General features: G+C 44.3%; 1 protein-coding gene across 1 annotated transcript in view; it reads left to right on the forward strand.

Annotated features, from left to right (window-relative positions):
- The first annotated feature begins 4281 nt into the window (after nucleotides 1-4281).
- AKAP13 (A-kinase anchoring protein 13) overlaps nucleotides 4282-21031 on the forward strand; it is a 324597-nt gene continuing 307847 nt past the window's right edge. The window contains exon 1 of the mRNA XM_070775967.1: nucleotides 4282-4497. The gene's annotated coding sequence lies outside the window, so the exon portion shown is untranslated. The remainder of the gene's footprint in view (nucleotides 4498-21031) is intronic.

A 21031-nucleotide genomic window follows, 5' to 3' on the forward strand; every position in this document is an offset into this window, starting at 1 on the left:
CCGTGCCCTTCTCCAGGGGAATCTTCTCTACCCAGGGACTGAATCTGAGTCTCCTGCATTGCAGGTGGATTCTTGACTGCTGAGCCATCAGGAAAGTGAAGTCGTTCAGTCATGTCCAACTCTTTGCGACCCCATGGACTGTAGCCCACCAGGCTCCTCTGTCCATGGGATTCTCCAGGCAAGAATACTGGAGTGGGTTGCCATTTCCTTCTCCAGGGGAATCTTCCCAACCCAGGGATCGAACCCAGGTCTCCCGGATTGTAGGCAGATACTTTAACCTCTGAGCCACCAGGGAAGCCTTGTGTAAATCAACTGGAGAGCTATGTAAGTTGACTAGAGAGACAGGTTAGAGATAGTTGAGAGACACAAAATCCTACTGCTGCTTGATAAGACCCTGGTATCTTTCCTGGCTTGAAAACTTACTCAGGAAAGTGAGAGAATGACTGAACTCCAAATCTCTTTCTGGTGAAATGGGGCACACTGAATGGAGACATTTGGTGTCCCTCGGAAGAACAAGTCTTTAGTATCAGGGACTGTCAGTTCCAGGGCACCTCACAGTAACTCCTTCTGTACAAATTCATTCATGCAAAACTTCTGAGTGCCTAACTATTCCCATTGGCAGTCTGTTAGGTAGGAGAGAGAGAGAGGTAAACAAAACAGATTTTAGGGAGCTCACATTAGAGAGAGCCAATAGAAACACAAATAAGATACTTTCACACTGAGATAAATGCTATGAGTAAGTTTGGGAGATATGAATGAGAGGGACTAAGAGTGAGTTATTTTAGATAGATGTTTTCTCTGAGGTGGGATGAGAGCTGGTGCCTGGAGGATGAGAAAACGCCAACCATGCAAATCACTATTTAGGACTTCCCAAGAAGATGGAGAGTGTAGCTGGGAAATGTGAAGTAGCGCCTTGCTCCTCAAGGGGAGATCCCAGACCAGCAGCATCAGAATCACCTGGGAGCTTATTAGACATGCTGAATCCCAGAACCCGCCCCAGCCCTACTGAGTCAGAATCCACATTTAATGAAGTGGCCCAGATGATTCGTAGGCATGGTAAACTTTGAAAAATGCTGGACTCTTGATCTTTTCTGCAGCTCACTAGGAAGGTATAAAACCTGCTGAGGCAGGGAGTAGGGAATACTGCTGTCAGCAGCCACTAGAAACGGGAACATTTGCTGCTGCTGCTTCTGTAACAGACCAGCCGGGCTGCTGGAGAAGATCATGAGGTTTTCACGTGTTAGAGTCCTAGAGGTTTTCTAGGTTAGTTCCCTTGCTTTACAGGAGACTGAGGTTCTTGGAGAAGGCGTGACCTGCCCAAGGTGGGCGCCTCTGGGCAGGATCTAGGATCTAGGAGTTTCCTTTCTCTGGGCTACCTTTCAAATATTGACAGGACAGATTAGAGTGAGAATGGAGGAGGGGATGATAAGGTGATTGGGAAATACTTTCACATGCAGCACTGGAAAACAGCTGGCCTTGGTGTTTCATTCTGTGAGGCAGAACTAAAAAAATATACATGAGAACCAGGTTCATTTACAGGGAAGCAAATTTCAGCTCAAGGCTAGGAACCTTTCTAAGATTTAGAGCCAAACAATTGAAAGTGCCTCATACAGGCAGTCAGTTAGTTCAGTCTCTCAGTCACGTCCGACCCTTTGCTACCCCATGGACTGCAGCACATCAGCCTTCCCTGTCCATCATCAACTCCTGGAGCTTGCTCAAACTCATGTCCATTGAGCCGGTGATGCCATCCAACCAACTCATCCTCTGTTGTCCCCTTCTCTTCCTGCCTTCCAATCTTTCCCAGCATCAGGGTCTTTTCCAATGAGTCAGTTCTTCCCATCAGGTGGCCAAAGTATTGGAGCTTCAGCTTCAGCATCAGTCCTTCCAATGAATATTTAAGGTTGACTTCCTTTAGGATTAACTGGTTGGATCTCTTTGCATTCCAAGGGACTCTCAAGAATCTTCTCCAACACCACAGTTCAAAAGCATCAGTTCTTCGGCACTCAGCTTTCTTTATGGTCCAACTCTCATATCCATACATGACTACTGGAAAAACTATATCCTTGACTAGATGGACCTTTGTTGGCAAAGTAATGTCTCTGCTTTTTAATATACTATCTTGGTTGGTCATAGCTTTTTTCCACGGAGCAAGCGTCTTTTAATCTCATGGCTACAGTCACCATCTGCAGTGATTTTGGAGCCCAAAAAAATAAATGGTGTTTATTTATTACTGCCTGTATGGGAGACCGGAGAAGGCAATGGCACCCCACTCCAGTACTCTTGCCTGGAAAATCCCATGGACGGAGGAGCCTCGTAGGCTGCAGTCCATGGGGTCGCTAGGAGTCGGACACGACTGAGTGACTTCACTTTCACTTTCCACTTTCATACATTGGAGAAGGAAATGGCACCCCACTCCCGTGTTCTTGCCTGGAGAATCCCAGAGACAGGGGAGCCTGGTGGGCTGCCGTCTATGGGGTTGCACAGAGTTGGACCCACACCCTGTGCCGTCAGGTGTTTTAATGGTGTTTAAAAAAATAAAGTCTCTCACTGTTTCCCCTGTTTCCCCATCTATTTGCCATGAAATGATGGGACCGGACATGCCATGATCTTAATTTTTTGAATGTTGAGTTTTAAGCCAGCTTTTTCGCACTCCTCTTTCACTTTCATCAAGAGGCTCTTTAGTTGTTCTCTTTCTGCCATAAGGGTGGTGTCATCTGCGTATCTGAGGTTACTGATATTTCTCCCAGCCATCTTGATTCTAGCTTGTGCTTCATCTAGCCCAGCACTTCGCATGATGTACTCTGCATAGAAGTTAAATAAGCAGGGTGACAATATACAGACTTGACAGTACTCCTTTCACAATTTGGAACCAGTCTGTTGTTCATGTGGGGTTCTACTGTTGCTTCTTGACCTGCATTCTTGATTTCGCAGGAGGCGTTTTCCTTCCCAGGGATTTGGGGTGGGGAAGGCTTGTCTGGGGCGAGGGCTGGTGAGAAGCCGACTGGCTGGCCTCAGATTGCTGGGGCCTATGGACAGGACCGCGCAGGGTGTGGGGCCGGAGGCGGTTGGGGCCCATTCCTGAACGCCCCCGCCGAGACTGGAGAAGAAAGAGCCCGGAGCTGCAGCGATAACCGGCCAGAGGCTCTGTCTCCCATACAGGCAATAAGTATCCACAAAACCCCCTCTCTGGTAGGAGCTTGACTGGATCAGGGTTTCACAAAAGATAGTTGTTTGCATCTTCACATTTTTGTGGGCCATATCATTTGTAAGTATTTTAAATTGACATAAAAATATGAATATGTGTAAAGTACACTAATCTTCATTGTACACTGGATGAATTTTCACCGTAAGTCTATACCTTTGTTATCTACCATCCAGATCAAAATACCAAACGTGCCCAGCACCTGCCCTACACTTTTCAGCCAATAATGCTTCTCTCTCTAGATAACCACTGTTCTTGCTTTGATTACAATCAATTTGCACATTTCTGAACTTATATGAAGTTCATATAAAGTGTGTCCATTTTTTACTTAAAGTTTTTCTCTAAGTAGATTCATTTTTACAACTTATCTAAGAAACAACATCAATGAAATCGTTTGATGTGATAGATGTTTCCCCCCAATATACACTAAAACACACAACTTGCAAAATGAGCTTCTTCGTGTACCAAGAGACCACATTTTGCTTCTCAAAAGCCGCCAGATGATTTTTTAGGTCCTTGCAACTTGAAGATTTGAGGTGAAAAGCCCAAAGTTTATGGAATACCCTGTCACAATCCCAATGCCATCATAGGCCAGCGACTCATCTAACTAAAACACTTGTTGAATACCTAGCAGCGACTCTCAAGGCACTGCACTCCACTCTCTGGAAAAGACCCCACTTTCTGATTTCCAGGGGAGAGAAAGAGAAAAGTAAATCATTTCAGGGTGTGTTATGGTAAGTGCTGCAGCTCAGGTGAGCACCCTGACACAGAGGAAGGGCGGTTTCCGGAGTCAGGGAGCAGAGGAGAGGGTGGGTGAGCATATCAGTCGGCACCTCTACCAGCCACCCGACTTTGATCACTTTGCCGCAGCGCAGCAGCTGCGGTCAACCTCAGCCTTCCTTAGCAACCTGAGGGGCCGCACAGGCGCCTTCCTATTAGCCGGGAGGGGTTTGATGGGCAGCTCTGCCGCGCAACCCCGGAGCGCGGCTCCTGGCGCCGCGCTCACTCACCGGCGGGCTCGGAGGCATTACCGCCCCCCGGGTGCCCCGCCCACCTCCCGAGCGGCGCGCGGCGCATGCGCAGGCGGTTTGGGGGCTGTGTGCAGGGCTATCGCCGAGCCGGAGCAGCTGCGGAGAGGCTCCTGGGCTCCGCCGAGGTCGCCGCTCCCGCTCCTCGCTTCGGCCGCCGCAGTTTCCAAGCAGCCGCTGGGGGAGCGGCAGCTTATTGTCTTTCTCCGCGGCCAAGGTGCGGAGCTGCTCCAGCTCGGCCCGCGGGGGAGCCCCGGGAGCCGCACGGTGAGAGCGCGACTGAACTCGGCGGAGTTGGGGGAAGTTTTGCGGTTAGAGGAGGGGTCGCGGCGGGGAGCGTGGGCCGCTCCGGGCTGGGGCGCGGGGCTACCCGGGCGCGGCCTGGGATGCATGGGCGCCGGGGATCGTTCCCCGGCTCTCCGCGCCTCCGCCCGGGCCTCCCCATCACGCATTGTCTGCCCTCGCCGCTCTCGCAGCCCAACCCCGGGGCCGCCTCCGCTCCCGGGCTGGGGGGGCGCGGCCGATCCCGCCCGGCTGCGATGCCCCACCTCCCGTGAGGCATCACCGCGGGGCCCGGACCCCCGGTCTTCCCCGGGTCGGCTCCTCCGGGAACGGGGGCCGCAGTCGCTCCCCCGCGGGAACTGCGGCTGCTCCGCTGGTCCCACCGGTCGGGGAGCCGGCGAACAAGTGCCGTGGACGCGAGGGAGCGGCTCTCGGGGGCCGCGGCGAGCGGTAAACACGCCGGGCCTGGCCGGCCTCGCGGGGGCGCCCTGGGCGCTTGCTCCCGGGGGCGCGGCCGGGGCGCCCGCGAGGGGTCGGAGACGTGCAGCCCGGGGGGAACCCGCCTTGGGACAGTCGCCTGAGCTCCGCTCTCGTCGAGTTCAAGTGCAGCCAAACTTTGAAACCAAACAATACTTTTTTTTTGGGTAAATACCACTTACTGAACCCCTCTCCCTTCCCCACTCTCCCCCCCCCCCGCCCCCAAAGTCAACCAGTAGGTTAAACTTTTAAAATAAATATGGGGGAAGTCCTCAAGAGTTTTTCTATCAGAAGAAAGGATAGGGTTGTTTTTTTTCTTTCTTTTTGGTAATAGTGCTTAGAGCAAAATGACTCCATAGCATTTAGTTTTCTAGATCTTACCTGTGAACTCAGGAGTTCACAGATGTAAGTTGGATTGAGCAATATTTGGTGTTCAGTCTTAGCTTTAACACTCCTCAGTGAAGTTATTTTGAGAGTTTGTTGCCGCAGGCATACGGAACTAAAGTAAAAAACAGTGCCTTTTTTTCTCGTTCAGCAACCCCCTCCCCCGTTTTAGTTAGTTTCATAAGTAGCTTTTTCTATTTTTTTTTTTTTTAATCGTTGGCTCGCCCAGATCAGGATAAACGATGGAAAAATCACTTGGAAGAATCATTTTCTGCAAGTTTGTAAAGGAGCTGTGATAAATCATTGTTACAGTCCCATAGCCTTCCGTGGTCTCTTGGGAATTTGCAGATGGCAAGCCCTGTCGTCAAGCTTTGGGTGCTTCGTTCTGCTGAATTCAGTTCATTTGGCTTATGAAGTCAGAATGATTCTGTTTAAATCCCCACGGTGGATCCAGCATAAATGTCTGTTAGATTGCATGGTGGAAGAAAATGACCAGAATGTGTTTCTATCAATTGTTTGTATTCCTTTGCCGTCTAGTAAATTAACAAGAAAACTTCGAACCAAACACCGTGCAGGTCAGTTTGCGTTTCAGTTGGTTTCTCCTGCTGAGTGACCGATGTGAGGTGTGCCCTGGGTTTTTCTGGTTTCCTTGGCCTCATTTTGCAACTGTGTTCACCTGACAAAGCTAAAGAAAAATGTCCTGATGGCATAAGCTTGGATTTTTGAAGTACAGCCACAAGTTTGGTTTTAGGAGTCATAATCCGTGCCCTTTGGGTTTTCCTTCCCAAAGTTGTGCAGGTTTAGGTGGCTTGTGTGTAGGGGTGGGGTGGGGGCTGGGAGGAGGGGTTAACAGAGGTTGGAAGGAGTTGTCAGGGAGGGACAAAATGTAAACAAACACTGCTTAGAACCTTAGGTGACAAGCAGATCTGTTCCTCTGCCTCTCTGATAGCATGTTATACATACCTTTGTTTTAGGGTTTCTTGCACTTCATTATTTTTGCCTGACGACTGGCAACTGCATATGTGGTATATATATATATATATATGGACTCCTCTTCCAGCCTGTTAACTCCGGAGGGCTGTGATGAGTCTCAGCTGTGTGCCTCCTTGCCCAGAAGGAGTCTTAACACAGCGCAGGTGCTCAGGAGGTGTTTGTATTGGGTGAAGTGGCTTGGTTGGTGCTTCACCCGAACATGGGACCCAGGGAACCACTGAACCTGGGGACTCGTTAACGGTGGCAGCTTACTCGCAGGCCTGTAATGCGATTTACTGTACTTCATACAAGGATGTCTGACCTAAAGAATCGAGGTTTAAATCGTGTGCTGTGGATTTTGTAAACTGGTTTCTGATTGGGAAAATTTCTCCCTTTTTTGTTAAAATGACTAAGACTGCCAGACACATCCATTCACTCCCCTGCCTGTTGATACCTCTGTTGTGACTTGGGGAGGTAGCACAGTGTCGAAGAATGCACATTCTTTGGAATTAGGTAAACTTGAATTCAAATCCCCACCCTTCCGTTGACAAGGTGGGTAGCCTTGAGCAGGCAGGTCCCTTATCCACTCTGAGCTTCGGCTTCCTACCGTGTAAGGTATAGTAACATACTTTAGAGCATTCTTAGAAATAAATGAAGCTGTGTGATGATCTTCATAGTATGCCTGTTATCTGGTAGCTGTACTGACAGTGATTTGGGTACTTTTTTGTATGGTTTAAACCATGTTTAAAAGTCTGATGCATCTGAGCATAGTGGTTTAGCTGTTTTTCATAGAGGGAACGCTTCTCAGGGCACTCAAAACCGGTGCTATGGGACAACCCAGAGGGATGGGATGGGGTGGGGAGGGAGGTGGGGGGAGGTTCACCGTGGGGGACACATGTACACCCGTGGCTGATTCATCTTGATGTGTGGCAAAAGCCACAATTCAATTAAGATAAATTTTTTAAAAAGAAGAAATACATCGTGGCTGTTGTGGAATAATATTTGGTATTCCTACTGATACTAGTATATATAATTATTTGTTATGTTCTGCTTTGTTAACTCTGTAAGTAAAAGTACTGCCCCTAGTATAACAATTAAAAAAAAAAGAGGGAATGCTTCTGGGAATTGAGTCTTAAATGCAGTTTTTTAGAAGGTGAAGTTGAACTGAACGTTAATAGAATTAGCAGTTTTATTTTTATCTTCTAAATCAGTTGTTAATCTTTGAGTGGGCCTGGCAGTTTGGCTCAGTAGGACAGAACTCTGCATTTATAGTGTTTAGGAAATGGTCAGAAATGGGTTGTTTTCAAGACTTGGAGTAGGGTATCTGAGTTAGTTAGTTCCAGCTCTTCTTCCTTATTTTACCTTAATTTTGAAAAATAGTTGATACGGATTATGACTACATTTCTCACACTTGCTTAAGATGGAACTGGCCTGTGGGTTAACAGGTGGTATTACTTCCTCTTCAAAAACACTTTTGAAGGTGCCACCATCTGTGGGAGGAAGCAGTGCTTTAAATCAGTTATACCAGCGTATTTTGAAAATTCACAATACCAAGTGGAATAGATACATTCTAGAAATATTAACCTGTCATGGCATTTCTGTATATTGAATCTTATCTTTCCATTTTTTAATAAAATAAAGGCAAAAAGTTAATCCTGAAGGATTACAGTAAACCTTTAAATATTATATTTGACCAGACTCACAGATTGAGGGGAAAAACCAAAGCTGACAAAGCTAGATGAACCCACTTGGACTTTTGATAATCCCCTTTTAAAGTTAATGTTGCAGTGCGCTTGAATACACAGGGTTATTACTGATGGGGACAAGCATCCGTTTGGAAGCTGTGCTCCCGTCACTGTCAGTCTGTCTTAACCGCTGTCTGTGGGGAGAGAGGAGGAAGCTCTTGGTGGAAAGAAGTTGGCTTCCTTCACGTGTCTTCGCATCTGTGGTTCTGTAGCCCAATGGGGACAGATTGAGTAGAAGATGGGTAGGTAACCCATTTTGGTCCGTCCTTGCTCAAAGAAGGCCCCAGTAGACCTGATACCGAGATACGATGATTGTTACGAATGTTTGTGTAGGACAGTGGTGTGTTTTCCTTTTACTTATTCAGAGCTGTGTTCAGAGCCCTGGAAAGGTGGATATCAGTGTGCGTGATGTGGCTTTTGGGGTGGGGAGAAGGGAACAGTGTGAGGGATTTACCATTTATGTCACTCAGTAAGCTCTCCTATTAGTAATCAGTCCTTTTGAATTTTTGCTTATGATCCTATCGTAAGCCTGTGTTTGGCCACAGAAATCGTCTTTACCACTTCAAAAGGCTAATTATTCCTGAATGGTTAGGAATTAAGTATGTTGCATTGTAATGAGTTAGTCTTTTAGACAACTGAAGATGTCAAGCAAGAGAAAAGTACCTTGGAGTTATGCAATGTAGTGTTCCATCAGCCCCAGGTAATTGCTGGTGATGTCTGCTGAAAGCGTGTGATACAGGACCGCATGGCTGACTTCCTGAGCTTCACCAATTATTGGCAGTGCGTCCTTGAGGAGGCCACTTCGTGTGTCTCAGACTTAGCATCCTTACTTATAAAATAAGGACAAATTCGATATTGTCATCTAATCTCCTGCCCTCTACTGTCAATGAGAAACTCCGGAGAGAAAACACTATACAAGTGCTTTGTCATGTTGTAGTTTTGTTGGTTGGCTACTGGTTTGGATAAAATTCAAATCTTAGTATAAAATGGGAAAACATCTAATGAAGTTTGTTGATTTTTTTTCTTTGTAAATATTATACCATTTCTTTTGCCATTCTTACTTAGGAAAATGGATACTGCTCACTTTTGCCTCTTTACAGATTTCCTTTTACAGCGTATTTGTTATGGGATATTTTTCTAAATTCAGTGCTTGCTGGGAGACCCACATTACTCTGAAATCACAGGAACTGACATTGGATCCCAGTACTTGAAGTCAGGTGAAACCACAATAAACAGTGAACAAAGAATGTCAGAGTGTTTCAGAAGGGTACAAAAGAAGCTAGCCTAGTCACTGTCTGATCTTCACTGACTCATTTTCTTAAAAAAAGGTTTATTCCAGTCAGGGAATGTGCCTCTTATGTGTCAGATGTTATACAGTGTGTCTTACATTTTATATATGGCTGAGTTGTGTGGCATGTAGGATATTAGTTTCCGGACCAGGGATTAAACCCTACATTGGGAGTGTGAACTCTTAACCACTGGACCACCAGGAAAGTCCTACATTTATTTCATTTTTGAAACAAATCAATGAGGCAGGATTATTGATTCGTTTTAGGAGGGCTTCCCTGGTGGCTCAGATGGTAAAGAATCTGCCTCAATGCAGAAGACCCAGGTTCGATCCTTGGATTGGGCAGATCACCTGGAGAAGGAAATGGCAACCCACTCCAGTATTCTTGCCTGGAGAATTCCATGGACAGAGGAGCCTGGCGGGCTACAGTCCATGGGGTCGTAAAGAGTCAGACATGACTGAGTGAGTAACACTTTCAGGAGGAGGAAACACCCAAGAAAATGATTTGACAGTGGTCACATAGTTTTAAATTTTGGTGTTAAAATTTGAATATCTGAAGTCACTTTATTCTGGCTGCAAAGGGCATGCTTTTCATATCACTAATATCACCTGAAAAGAGTACAGTTTGTAAACAAATCAGGTTTATTGAGTTGTTGTTTATATGATAAAATGCACCCATTTTAAGTGTATAGAGTTTGACACGTTTTGACGAATATATTCATGCATGTAACTTAACAGCACAATAAAGGTATAGAATGTTGCCATCAATCCAGAAAGTTCATTGTATTCTCCAGAGAGTTCTGGCTTCGCCCCTCCCTCTGCTGCCTAGCTCACCATAGGCAACCACTGCTCTGCTCTCTGCCACCAGTTTTGTTTACAGACTATGGCCCACAGACCAGATCTGCCCTACTGGTTTTTTTTTTTTTTTATTAAGCTTTATTGGGACACAGCAGTGTTGCTTTGTTTCCATATTGTGTGTGGTTGCTTTGGTGCTACAGTGACAGCAGTTACAAGACACCCTGTGATCCACAAAGCTGAAAATATTTACTAATCTCCCAGAAAAAGTTTGCTAAGCCTTGTTCTATGTAACTAATTATAATGATGACATTTGAACAATTCTGTAGTATTCAGTGCATATTCAACTTTTCCTGTTTGTCCTCCAAATAGCTTTTTGTAGTTAATTAAAAAAATCAGGATATTATTCCATTGCGTGTGTGTGTGTGTGTGTATATGTGGGCACACGCACATTCGGACATAGTTCTGTAAATAGTGTCGCTGTGAAAATTGGGGTGCATGTGTCTTTTTGAATTAGAGTTTTAAACTTTTCAAGTTAGTTGTCTTCTTATCATCCTGAAAGTAAAAAGACTTCGCTCTGTATTTTTCTCCTAGAATTTTTATAGTTCAAAATTTTACAGTTTAGGTTTATGAATCACTTGAGTTAATTTTTCTCATGGTGCAAAGTGTGGATTGAGATTGATTTTTTTTTTTTTTTGGCATGTGGGTGTGTAGTTTTTCCAGCAGTGTTTCTTGAAAAGACATCTTTCTCCACAGAATTGCCTTTGTACGTTTGCTGAAAGCCAGTTGATCATGTATGTGTGGGTCTGTTCCTGGATTCTGTCGTATTGGTCTGTCTTTCATTATTCTTTCACCACACTGTTGATTACTGTATCTATATAGTGAGTCCTAAAATCAGGTAGTATGAGTTCTCTAATTGAGTTATTTTTCAGAATTATCTTTGATTATTCTAGTTGCTTTGCCTTTCCAAGTACGTTCTATTTACTTATTTTTATTTATTTTTTGGCTGCACTTCAAAGCTTGTGGGACCCTAGTTCCCTGACCAGGGATTGAATCTGGTCCCTTGACAGTGAAAGCGTGGAGTCCTAACCATTGAATCTCCAGGGAATTCCCCCCAAGTATATTTTAGAATCAGCTTGTTGAGAAGAATCCTGTCAGGATTTTTGATTGGCCCTGTATTGAATCTGTAAATCACTTAGGGTAGAATTGACAGCTTAGTCATATTGAGCCATGAACACATGGTTTATGATGTTCTATTTATTTTGACTTTTTTTTGTTGTTGTTAGTGTTTTGTAGATTTTAGTAATTGGATCTTGCATGTTTTTAAAATAAGATTAATATGTATTTCATATTTTCTGGTGGTGTTGTGAATGATGCTTTTAAAATGTCAGTTTCCTGTTGTTGATTGCTAGTCTGTAGAAATAGGATTGACTTTTTTATGTGACCCTTTGTCTTACAAACTTGCTAAACTTACCTGGGCTCTTGTTCATAGACAGTAATGTCATTGGCAATACGGGGAGTTTGATTTCTTTGCAGTCGATATGCCTTTTATTTGTTTTTCTTTATTGAACTGGCTAGGACCTCCTGTGTGATGATGAATAGGAGTTTTGAAAGTGGACCTTTTCCTGATGTTAAGGGGAGAACATTCGTGTTTTCCCATTAACATGATGTTCTTTATAGTTTTTGTTTTTGTAGTTGTAAAGGTGTTCTTTATCAGGTTGATAAAGTTCTGTTTCTGTAGTTGTAAAGGTGTTCTTTATCAGGTTGATAAAGTTCTGTTTCTAGTTTGCTGAGTTTTTATCACGAATGGGTACTGAATATTGTCACAGGCTTCTTCTGCATCTGTCGAGGTGATCATATATTTTTTCTTCTTTAATCAGTAGATATGGTGAATTACACTGCTTTTTTAGTGTTGAACTAGCCTTGTATTCTTTTGATAATCCTCAGTCATGATGTATTTTTAGATATTGTTGAATTCAGTTTGCTGCTGTGAATCTTTTTTATTTTCTTTTTTGTCTATTAATGTTCCTTTAAAAAGTTCTTGGTCATATGTGTAATACTCATGTCATAGTTGATAAAGTCTTAGCTCATTAATTCCATTATTTGTTTCTATAGGCCTTTTCTTTTTTCATTTTTGGGTCACATCTTGGTAATTTCTTGTTAAATCCTAGAAATGGTGAATTTTAATTTGTTGGTTGCTGTCGACTGGTCCAAGTGAGATCAACCCTGCTGCTGCTGCTGCTAAGTCACTTCAGTCGTGTCCGACTCTGTGCGACCCCATAGACGGCAGCCCACCAGGCTCCCCCGTCCCTGGGATTCTCCAGGCAGGAACACTGGAGTGGGTTGCCATTTCCTTCTCCAATGCATGCAAGTGAAAGTGAAGTCGCTCAGTCGTGTCCGACTCCCAGCGACCCCATGGACTGCAGCCTACCAGGCTCCTCTGTCCATGGGATTTTCCAGGCAAGAGTATTGGAGTGGGGTGCCATTGCCTTCTCCGTAGATCAACCCTAGCTGTATCCTTTTACTCTAAGACTTGTTTCGCCCCATTATTAAGGCATGAAGCCACCATAGTTTTCATTGAAGAATGGTATGTTCTCTGTTCTCGCTGGTCTGAGTCTCTGCCAGCCCTGTGTGAGCTCTGGGGTTATGTAGCATATAGTCCTTGGGTCATTCTTTGCCTGCCCTTGTAGATTTACAGTATGCACACACAGCTTGTTATTCGTTATTAGACTTAGGCAGGCCTCTGTGCTGAATTCTGGAGATCCTTCTTCATGCAACTCTCTCCTTTCTAGTACTCTGGTTTTTAGCTTCCTGAGCCTTCTCATGCTCTTGGACTTCCTACTTGACAAGCCTGCCTTGCTCTGCTTGGGCTCCTCAAAGCACATGGTCCAGGATGTGCCTCCAGGCTGAGAAGGCTGGTGCATGTGTGGAGTTCCCCTCTTCCCAGTCCTGTGCTGCTGGTGGTCCAGTGACTAAAAGACGTTGCCATTTTGCCGTCCATTTTTTTGGTTGTTGGTGGGGGTGCGAGCAGGAAGGAGTCTGGATCCAGGTACTCCATCACGGTTGGAAATTGAAATCCTTTGAAAGAGTATAATTTATTGATGATGCTTAAAATCTCCTTACAGGAGTCTCCAAGTCTTTGTGGGTGTAAATATCAAAGAAATATTTGTTAAATGTCTATGTAGCTAGCCTTTACTCTGTAGGGAATACAGAAGAAGTCATGTCCATCTGTTTGCGACCCCATGGAATGTAGCCTGCCAGGCTCCTCTGTCCATGGGATTTCCCAGGCAAGAATATTGGAGTGGGTTGCCATTCCCTTCTCCAGGGGAATCTTCCCGACGTAGGGATCAAAGCTGGATCTCTTGCTTGGCAGGCGGATTCTTTACTACCTCTATAGAATATACGTGAGATTAATCAAAGATGTGAAATGCTCTAGTGATGAGCAGAAAAGTGGTGTGATAACTTTCGTATAACGATTCGTTCTTTTACATCTTTGTTTCTTAACCTGTATTTATATTTCCTTCTATGGCACAGGATGGAGTGAGTCAGTGGGTACAGAGTATTGGCTCTTTCAGATGTGTTTGGCGACTTATTTGCTCTGTGGCTTTAGATAAATTGTCTCTGAAAATCAGCATTCTCTTTTGTAAAATAGGCACGTGACATACCTTGTTGGGTTGTTTATTAATTTATTCAGCACATGTGAGGGGATTTCAGTGACAAAAGGCAGTTGCTTCCATCAAGGGGCTGACATCTTAGCAAGAGAAGCAGAACATAAACAGGTAGAAGGCTGGTCGTGATAATTGAAGGAAGAAGATGAAGAGCATTCAAAACATTGGGGGAGGATGTCAAACTTTCTGAGATGAGGTTTCTGAGAGAGACCCGAGCGAAGTGACGAGAGCAGACCTGAAGGGCTCTGGATGTTCCGAGTGGAAGGGGCAGCAGGGGCAAAGGACTTGAGGGGAGAGTATGAACAGGGAGGCGGAGGATGGGGCCAGAGAGAAGAGCGATACATATGCAGGTATACACATATATATACATAAAATATACATGCACGTAGTTGTTGCTGCTGTGGAGTCGCTGAGTCGTGTCTGATTGTTCCCCATGGACTCTCCAGACTCCTCTGGCCCTGGAATTCTCCAGGCAAGAATACTGGAGTGGTTTGCCATTTTCTTCTCCAGGGGATCTTTCTGACCCAGGGATTAAGCTTTGTCTGTTTCCCTGGCAGGCGGGGTTAAGCAAGATCTGTTCAGTCGCTCAGTCGTGTCGGACTCTTTGCGACCCCATGAATCGCAGCACGCCAGGCCTCCCTGTCCACACCCAAATTCATGTCCATCGAGTTGGTGATGCCATCCAGCCATCTCATCCTCTGTCGTCCCCTTCTCCTCCTGCCCCCAATCCCTCCCAGCATCAGAGTCTTTTCCAGTGAGTCAGCTCTTGGCATGAGGTGGCCAAAGTATTGGAATTTCAGCTTTAGCATCAGTCCTTCGAAAGAACACCCAGGACTGATCTCCTTTAGAATGGACTGGTTGGATCTCCTTGCAGTGCAAGGGACTCTCAAGAGTCTTCTCCAACACCACAGTTCAGAAGCATCAATTCTTTGGTACTTAGCTTTCTTCACAGTCCAACTCTCACATCCATACATGACCACGGGAAAAACCATAGCCTTGACTAGATGCACCTTTGTTGGCAAAGTAATGTCTCTGCTTTTGAATATGCTATCTAGGTTGGTCATAACTTTCCTTCCAAGCAGTAAGCATCTTTTAATTTCATGGCTGCAATCACCATCTACAGTGAGTTTGGAGCACCCCTCAAAAATAATAAAGTGTGACACTATTTCCACTGTTTCCCCATCTATTTCCCATGAAGTGATGGGACCAGATGCCATAATCTTAGTTTGCTGAATGTTGAGCTTTAAGCCAACTTTTTCACACGCCTCTTTCACTTTCATCAAGAGGCTCTTTAGTTCCTCTTCACTTTCTGCCATAAGGGTGGTGTCATCTGCATATCTGAGGTTATTGATATTTCTCCCGGCAGTTTTGATTCCAGCTTGTTCTTCATCCAGCCCAGTGTTTCTCATGATGTACTCTGCATAGAAGTTAAATAAGCAGGGTGACAATATACAGCCTTGATGTACTCCTTTTCCTATTTGGAACCAGCCTGTTGTTCCATGTCCAGTTCTAACTTGCTTCCTGACCTGCATACAAATTTCTCAAGAGGCAGGTCAGGTGATCCGGTATTCCTATCTCTTTCAGAATTTTCCACAGTTTATTTTCCACCCTGTCCAACACCAACTCCTGGAGCTTGCTCAAGCTCATATCCATCGAGTTGGCGGTACCATCCAACCATCTCATCCTCTGTCATCTCCTCTCCTCCTGCCCTCAGTCTTTCCCAGCATCAGGGTCTTTCCCAGTGAGTCAGTTCTTCGTATCAGGTGGCCAAAGTATTGGAGTTTCAGTTTCAGCATCAGTCCTTGAATATTCAGGACTGATTTCCTTTAGGATCGACTGGTTGGATCTCCTTGTAGTCCAAGGAACTCTCAAGAGTCTTCTCCAACACCACAGTTCAAAAGCATCTGTTCTTGGTGCTCAGCTTTCTTTATAGTCCAACTTTCACATCCATTCATGACCACTGGAAAAACCATAGCCTTGACTAGATGGACCTTTGTTGGCAAAGTAATGTGTCTGCTTTTTAATATGCTATCTAGGTTAGTCATAGCTTTTCTTCCAAGGAGTAAACATCTTTTAATTTGATGGCTGTAGTCACCATCTGCAGTGATTTTGGAGCCCCAAAAAATAGTCTGTCACTGTTTCCATTGTTTCTCCATCTATTTGCCATGAAGTGATGGAACTGGATGCCATGGTCTTCCTGTTTTGAATGTTGAGTTTTAAGCCAGCTTTTTCACTCTCTTTCACTTTTATCAAGAGGCTCTTTAGTTGTCCTTCGCTTTCTGCCATAAGAGTGGTGGTATCTGCATATCTAGGGTTATTGATATTTCTCCCGGCAGTCTTGATTCTAGCTTGTACTTCATCCAGCCTGACACTTCGCTGATGTACTCTGCATATAAGTTAAATAAGCAGGGTGACATATACATCCTTGATGTACTCCTTTTCCCTGTTGTTGTTGTTCCATGTCCAGTTCTAACTGTTGCTTCTTGACCTCCATACAGATTTCTCAGGAGGCAGGTAAGGTGTCTGGTATTCCCACCTTTTGAAGAATTTTCCACAGTTGTGATCCACACAGTCAAAGGCTTTGACATAGTCAATAAAACAGAAGTAGATGTTTTTCTGGAACTCTCTTGCTTTTTCAGTGATCCAAGGGATGTTGGCAATTTGATCTCTGGCTCCTCTGCCTTTTATAAATCTAGCTTGAACATCTGGAAGTTCACGGGTTCACATACTGTTGAAGCCTGGCTTGGAGAATTTTGAGCATTACTTTGCTAGTGTGTCAGATGAATGCAATTGTGCAGTAGTTTGAATGTTCTTTGGCATTGCCTTTCTTTGGGATTGGAATGAAAACTGACCTTTTCCAGTCCTGTGGCCACTGCTGAGTTTTCCAAATTTGCTGGCATATTGAGTGCAGCACTTTCACAACAACATCTTCCAGGATTTGAAATAGCTCAACTGGAATTCCATCACCTCCACTAGCTCTGTTTGTAATGATGCTTCCTAAGGCCCACTTGACTTGCATTCCAGGATGTCTGGCTTCTAGGTGAGTGATCACAGCATTGTGGTTATCCGGGTCATGAAGATCTTTCTTGTATAGTTCTTCTGTGTATCCTTGCCACCTTTTCTTAGTATCTTCTGCCTCTGTTAGGTCCGTACCACTTCTGTCCTTTATTGTGCCCATCTATCAGTGATCTTTAAATGTGATGCAGGGGTGTATCAGGGCTTCCCTGATGGCTCAGATGGTAAAGAACCTGCCTGCAATGAGGGAGACCAGGGTTCTATCCCTAGATTGGGAAGATCCCCAAGAGGAGCGCATGGCAACCCACTCCAGTACTCTTGCCTGAAGAATCCCCATGGATAGAGGAGCCTGTTGGACTACAGTCCATGGATTTGCAAAGAGTCGGACATTTCTGAGCGACTAAGCAAACACACACACACACAGACACACACACAGGGGTTGTGTGTGTAATTTTTACACACAAAGTAGTTTGGAAGGAATTTATCACAGAGTGTTAACTGTAGTTTTGTTTGTAGAGTGAGATGACAGTAGAATTTTTTTTTTTTTACCTCCTAAATGCTTTGCTATATCTGTATCTATCTCTGTATATGTTTTAATTTTTCATTTTCAAGTAGAGGTGATGCTTGGGAGCGTCTGCCCACTTGGTGAGTCTCTGGGCTGATGCAGTTTCTTTGTTTGTGGTTGTTCACACTTCGTCCTCCACAGATGGGTCTTTGACTGTGGTCTGTTGTCTTGAAAATTTGAGCCGTTGATCTCCAGCGGGGACGTCAGGGGAGAGTATGGGTGGTTTTGATAGAAGAGTTCACAGCAGCTTCTGTGAAAATTGTTAGCACATGTTCTCCCCACCAAGCTAGTTGTGGCACCAGTTGTTCAAAGGGGATGTTGTGTTGTGTAGTGTTCGTATCGTGGTGGGCAGGTCACTTCAGGTGAATTGACTCAAGCTTGAATGTTTTTCCCTTAAATCTGAATGATAACTTTCAGTACCAGCTTAGATCGTTAGAAGCATTCCTTTTCCCAGGTGATAACAGTGCCAAAGGTGGAGTTTTTGCAGATTTGACATTTTCTGTCGTTGATGAATCACCTCTGAAAATACAGCAGTAGAGTTTGAAATATGTCTGTAAATCAGTCCACGTACCTGGTGTTGCCCGTTGAGTTCTGCCCTGTTTAAGGTAGTCGCGTTTCTGGAGTTGGAGAAGAGACCCATTGTGGCATTGTGCGGGAATCATTTCTTTTACTTTTATGATCTGTCTGGAGGACAGCGGGTTTTTTTTTTTTTTTTTTAATCTTGCGTTCTTTGTGCGGAGAGGCTGGGCTCTTTGTATTCACAAAGGAACTCTGCTTGTGGCTTTGTCGTTTGGGAGTTATTTAGGAGGAAGACGGGACAGCTCAAGTTTGAGAAGCAGAGTTCTAATTGTTCACTTGGTCACATGCAGCCTTGGGGCCTGGCCGAGGTGCTTTCTGCCTTTGAGGATTAAGAATGTATATGGGTCAGTGGACAGGAATGACCAAAAGTTTTTGCCTGGGTCCTCCTGCTAAACGAGTGCTGTGTGTGTGCTTAGAACATAAGCTAGTGTGTATTTAAAGGACTTTTTCATTCTAGAGAGATCTTTTGCTAAAGATCAGGCCATTTCCCAAGAAGTGTCTTCTAAAAAGTGAAGTCACTAAAGAGAAGAAGAAACTGGTACTGGGTGCCTGCATATATATTACTGTGTGTTGATTTACATTCTCTCAATTCTTGACGGTAATCCTGTAAGATAGGTTTTATCCTCCCTGCCTTTTTGATGAGAAAAGTATGGTTCAGAGCTTTGACTTTGCCCCTCTCAGGTTAATGGACTATAATTTTCATCCAGGGCTTTGTGACTATAAACATACTCTAGTTTTTATTATATATGGCATAAGTCACATTTTTTATTCATTCTGATATAATTATACCCAACACAGCCGGCTTAAAATTCCAGCTTGTTCTTGTTGTAAATAGAAATCATTGTGGTCTGCCTTTCAGGTTTTCCTAGAATTCCTAAAAGCTTGCTGGGCTTCCATGTTTATACCTTGAAAGTAGCAGAAACTTGCCTGGAGAATTGTATTTTACTTCAGATGCAGGGGCTTTGTGGATCAGCATTAATAATTAACATTTACATACTCTTTCACGACTTCAAAGTGTTTTACAAACAGTTAATTAGTTCATGTTTAACCTATATTGGAAGTTGAAAGACCAGTTTTTTAGGTTCATTTTTAGCACTCCTGAAATGTTAGGAACATAAGCCTTCAGTAAGAAAAATGTAGGTACGAACTGTGAAACATGAAACATCTCTCCCGAGTCCCTTAGTTTTGCGCCCAGCTTAGCTCACGCCAGGAGTGTTTTTTGGGGTGGTATGCACATCTTTTGCTTAATGCCAGGGGATGGAATTATGTGGACTGTTAAATACAGGGTGCAAAGATCTGGATGATTCTGTGAACTGTGGTGCAGCTTTCTTTCCTGCAGTCCCTTCGATGTGAATGGTCCTTAATTCCTGTGGGGTTTTGAAGTGATTGCGAAGTGACTGGCACAGAGACTCTGGCAAGTGAACAGAGTCGTAATGCGTGCTAATTTCTGGGAAAAATTCTTTTCCTTTTCACTCCTGGCTTAGGAGATAATAACTCTGTAACTAAAGACCTTGCTAGTCTCCTCACTTGTCACACGATTCCTTCTCCTCCCCCAATAAAATGGCATTTAACCCGGCAAAGTTGTATAGCTGCAGAAAGATTGCAAAGGAAGATGATAGTCAGTTCAGCTGTGTTTCTGTCACCTAACTAGCTGTGTGACTTTGAGCTGGTTACTGCTCTTCTGCCCTTGAATTCTTTTGTTCTGTGAATAGTGTGTTGAAGTCACCTTTCATTGAGTCCTCGCAGGGTGGCTGGCAGGATGCTACAAAACATACGCCCTTGGACATGAAATGGAACAGGTGGCATTTTCACATCAGTGAAGATTCTTCAAAGTTGCAGTGTGACTTCGTTCTTCCTACTTCGGTTTAGATAATTAATTTTCTTAACTATTGTTGCCAATCACCCTGCTGTACTTTAAATATCTCCCTTCCACCGCCCTTTGTCTAATACAGAACAATAAATAGAACCCTTTGGTAAATATTGTGTCTGCGTTATTTCCTTAAGACAGGATGTGCAAGTTCCTTGTCATCATTGCTTTATAGCCCTGTCAGTCAGAGGAACCTGTTGATGAATCCTTGTTGAGCTGATCTTGCCCGAGAAACCTTAGTCTGTGATGACAGAAAGGAGAAGGATTCTGAGAGCTTGGCATGTATACGTAACAACGTTTTTATTATGGATGTGAATCTGTCCTTTTAATGAGGCTAGGTAGGAATGGCCCTGAATTTTTTAGTCTGTCAAATCATGTTTTTCAAATCTTTTTTTCCACTGCCCTTTTCCTTCACTGAAAACTTACAAGTGAGATGAGTTGGCCTTTGAACCTTTTTATAATGTTAAATACACCCAGGTTTAAGCTTTTCATCCTGTTTGACCTAAATTTTTGGTAACTTGGAAGGAATGTTTGTTATACAGCTGAACCTTACTGTGAACTTTGAGCAATTGAGATTGACTTAGAAATGTTGGAACCCACCATGTTGTTTTAGAGGATGCCTGCAGGGTAACACGTTAATTAATACTTTTTTGAAAAAGGAGTCTTTTGGGGCCAAGTTTTGTATAAATTGGGCTTCACCGGTGGCTCAGATGGTAAAGAAACCGCTTGTAATGCTGGAGACACAGATTCGATCCCTGAGTTGGAAAGATTCCCCTGAAGAAGGTACTGGCTGCCTGCTCCAGTATTCTTGCCTGGAGAATCCTGTGAACAGAGGAGCCTGGTGGGCTACAGTCCACAGGGTCTCAGAGAGGCAGACCCAACTGAGCAACTAACACTTGTATAAATTAGACAAGATAGAAGTTTTGGAAACTTCAGATGGTTCTGCAAAAGACCCTGTTGCTGGGAAAGATTGAGGGCAGGAGGAGAAGGGGACGGCAGAGGATGAGATGGTTGGGTGACATCACCGACTCAATGGACATGAGTTTGGGTAAACTCTGGGAGCTGGTGATGGACAGGGAGGCCTGGTGTGCTGTGGTCTATGTGGTTGCAAAGAGTCAGACGTGACTGAGCGACTGAACTGAACTGATGGCAAGTATCATAAAC

This window comes from Bos indicus, chromosome 21, assembly GCF_029378745.1.
Source record: "Bos indicus isolate NIAB-ARS_2022 breed Sahiwal x Tharparkar chromosome 21, NIAB-ARS_B.indTharparkar_mat_pri_1.0, whole genome shotgun sequence".
Classification (NCBI taxonomy): Eukaryota; Metazoa; Chordata; class Mammalia; order Artiodactyla; family Bovidae; genus Bos; species Bos indicus.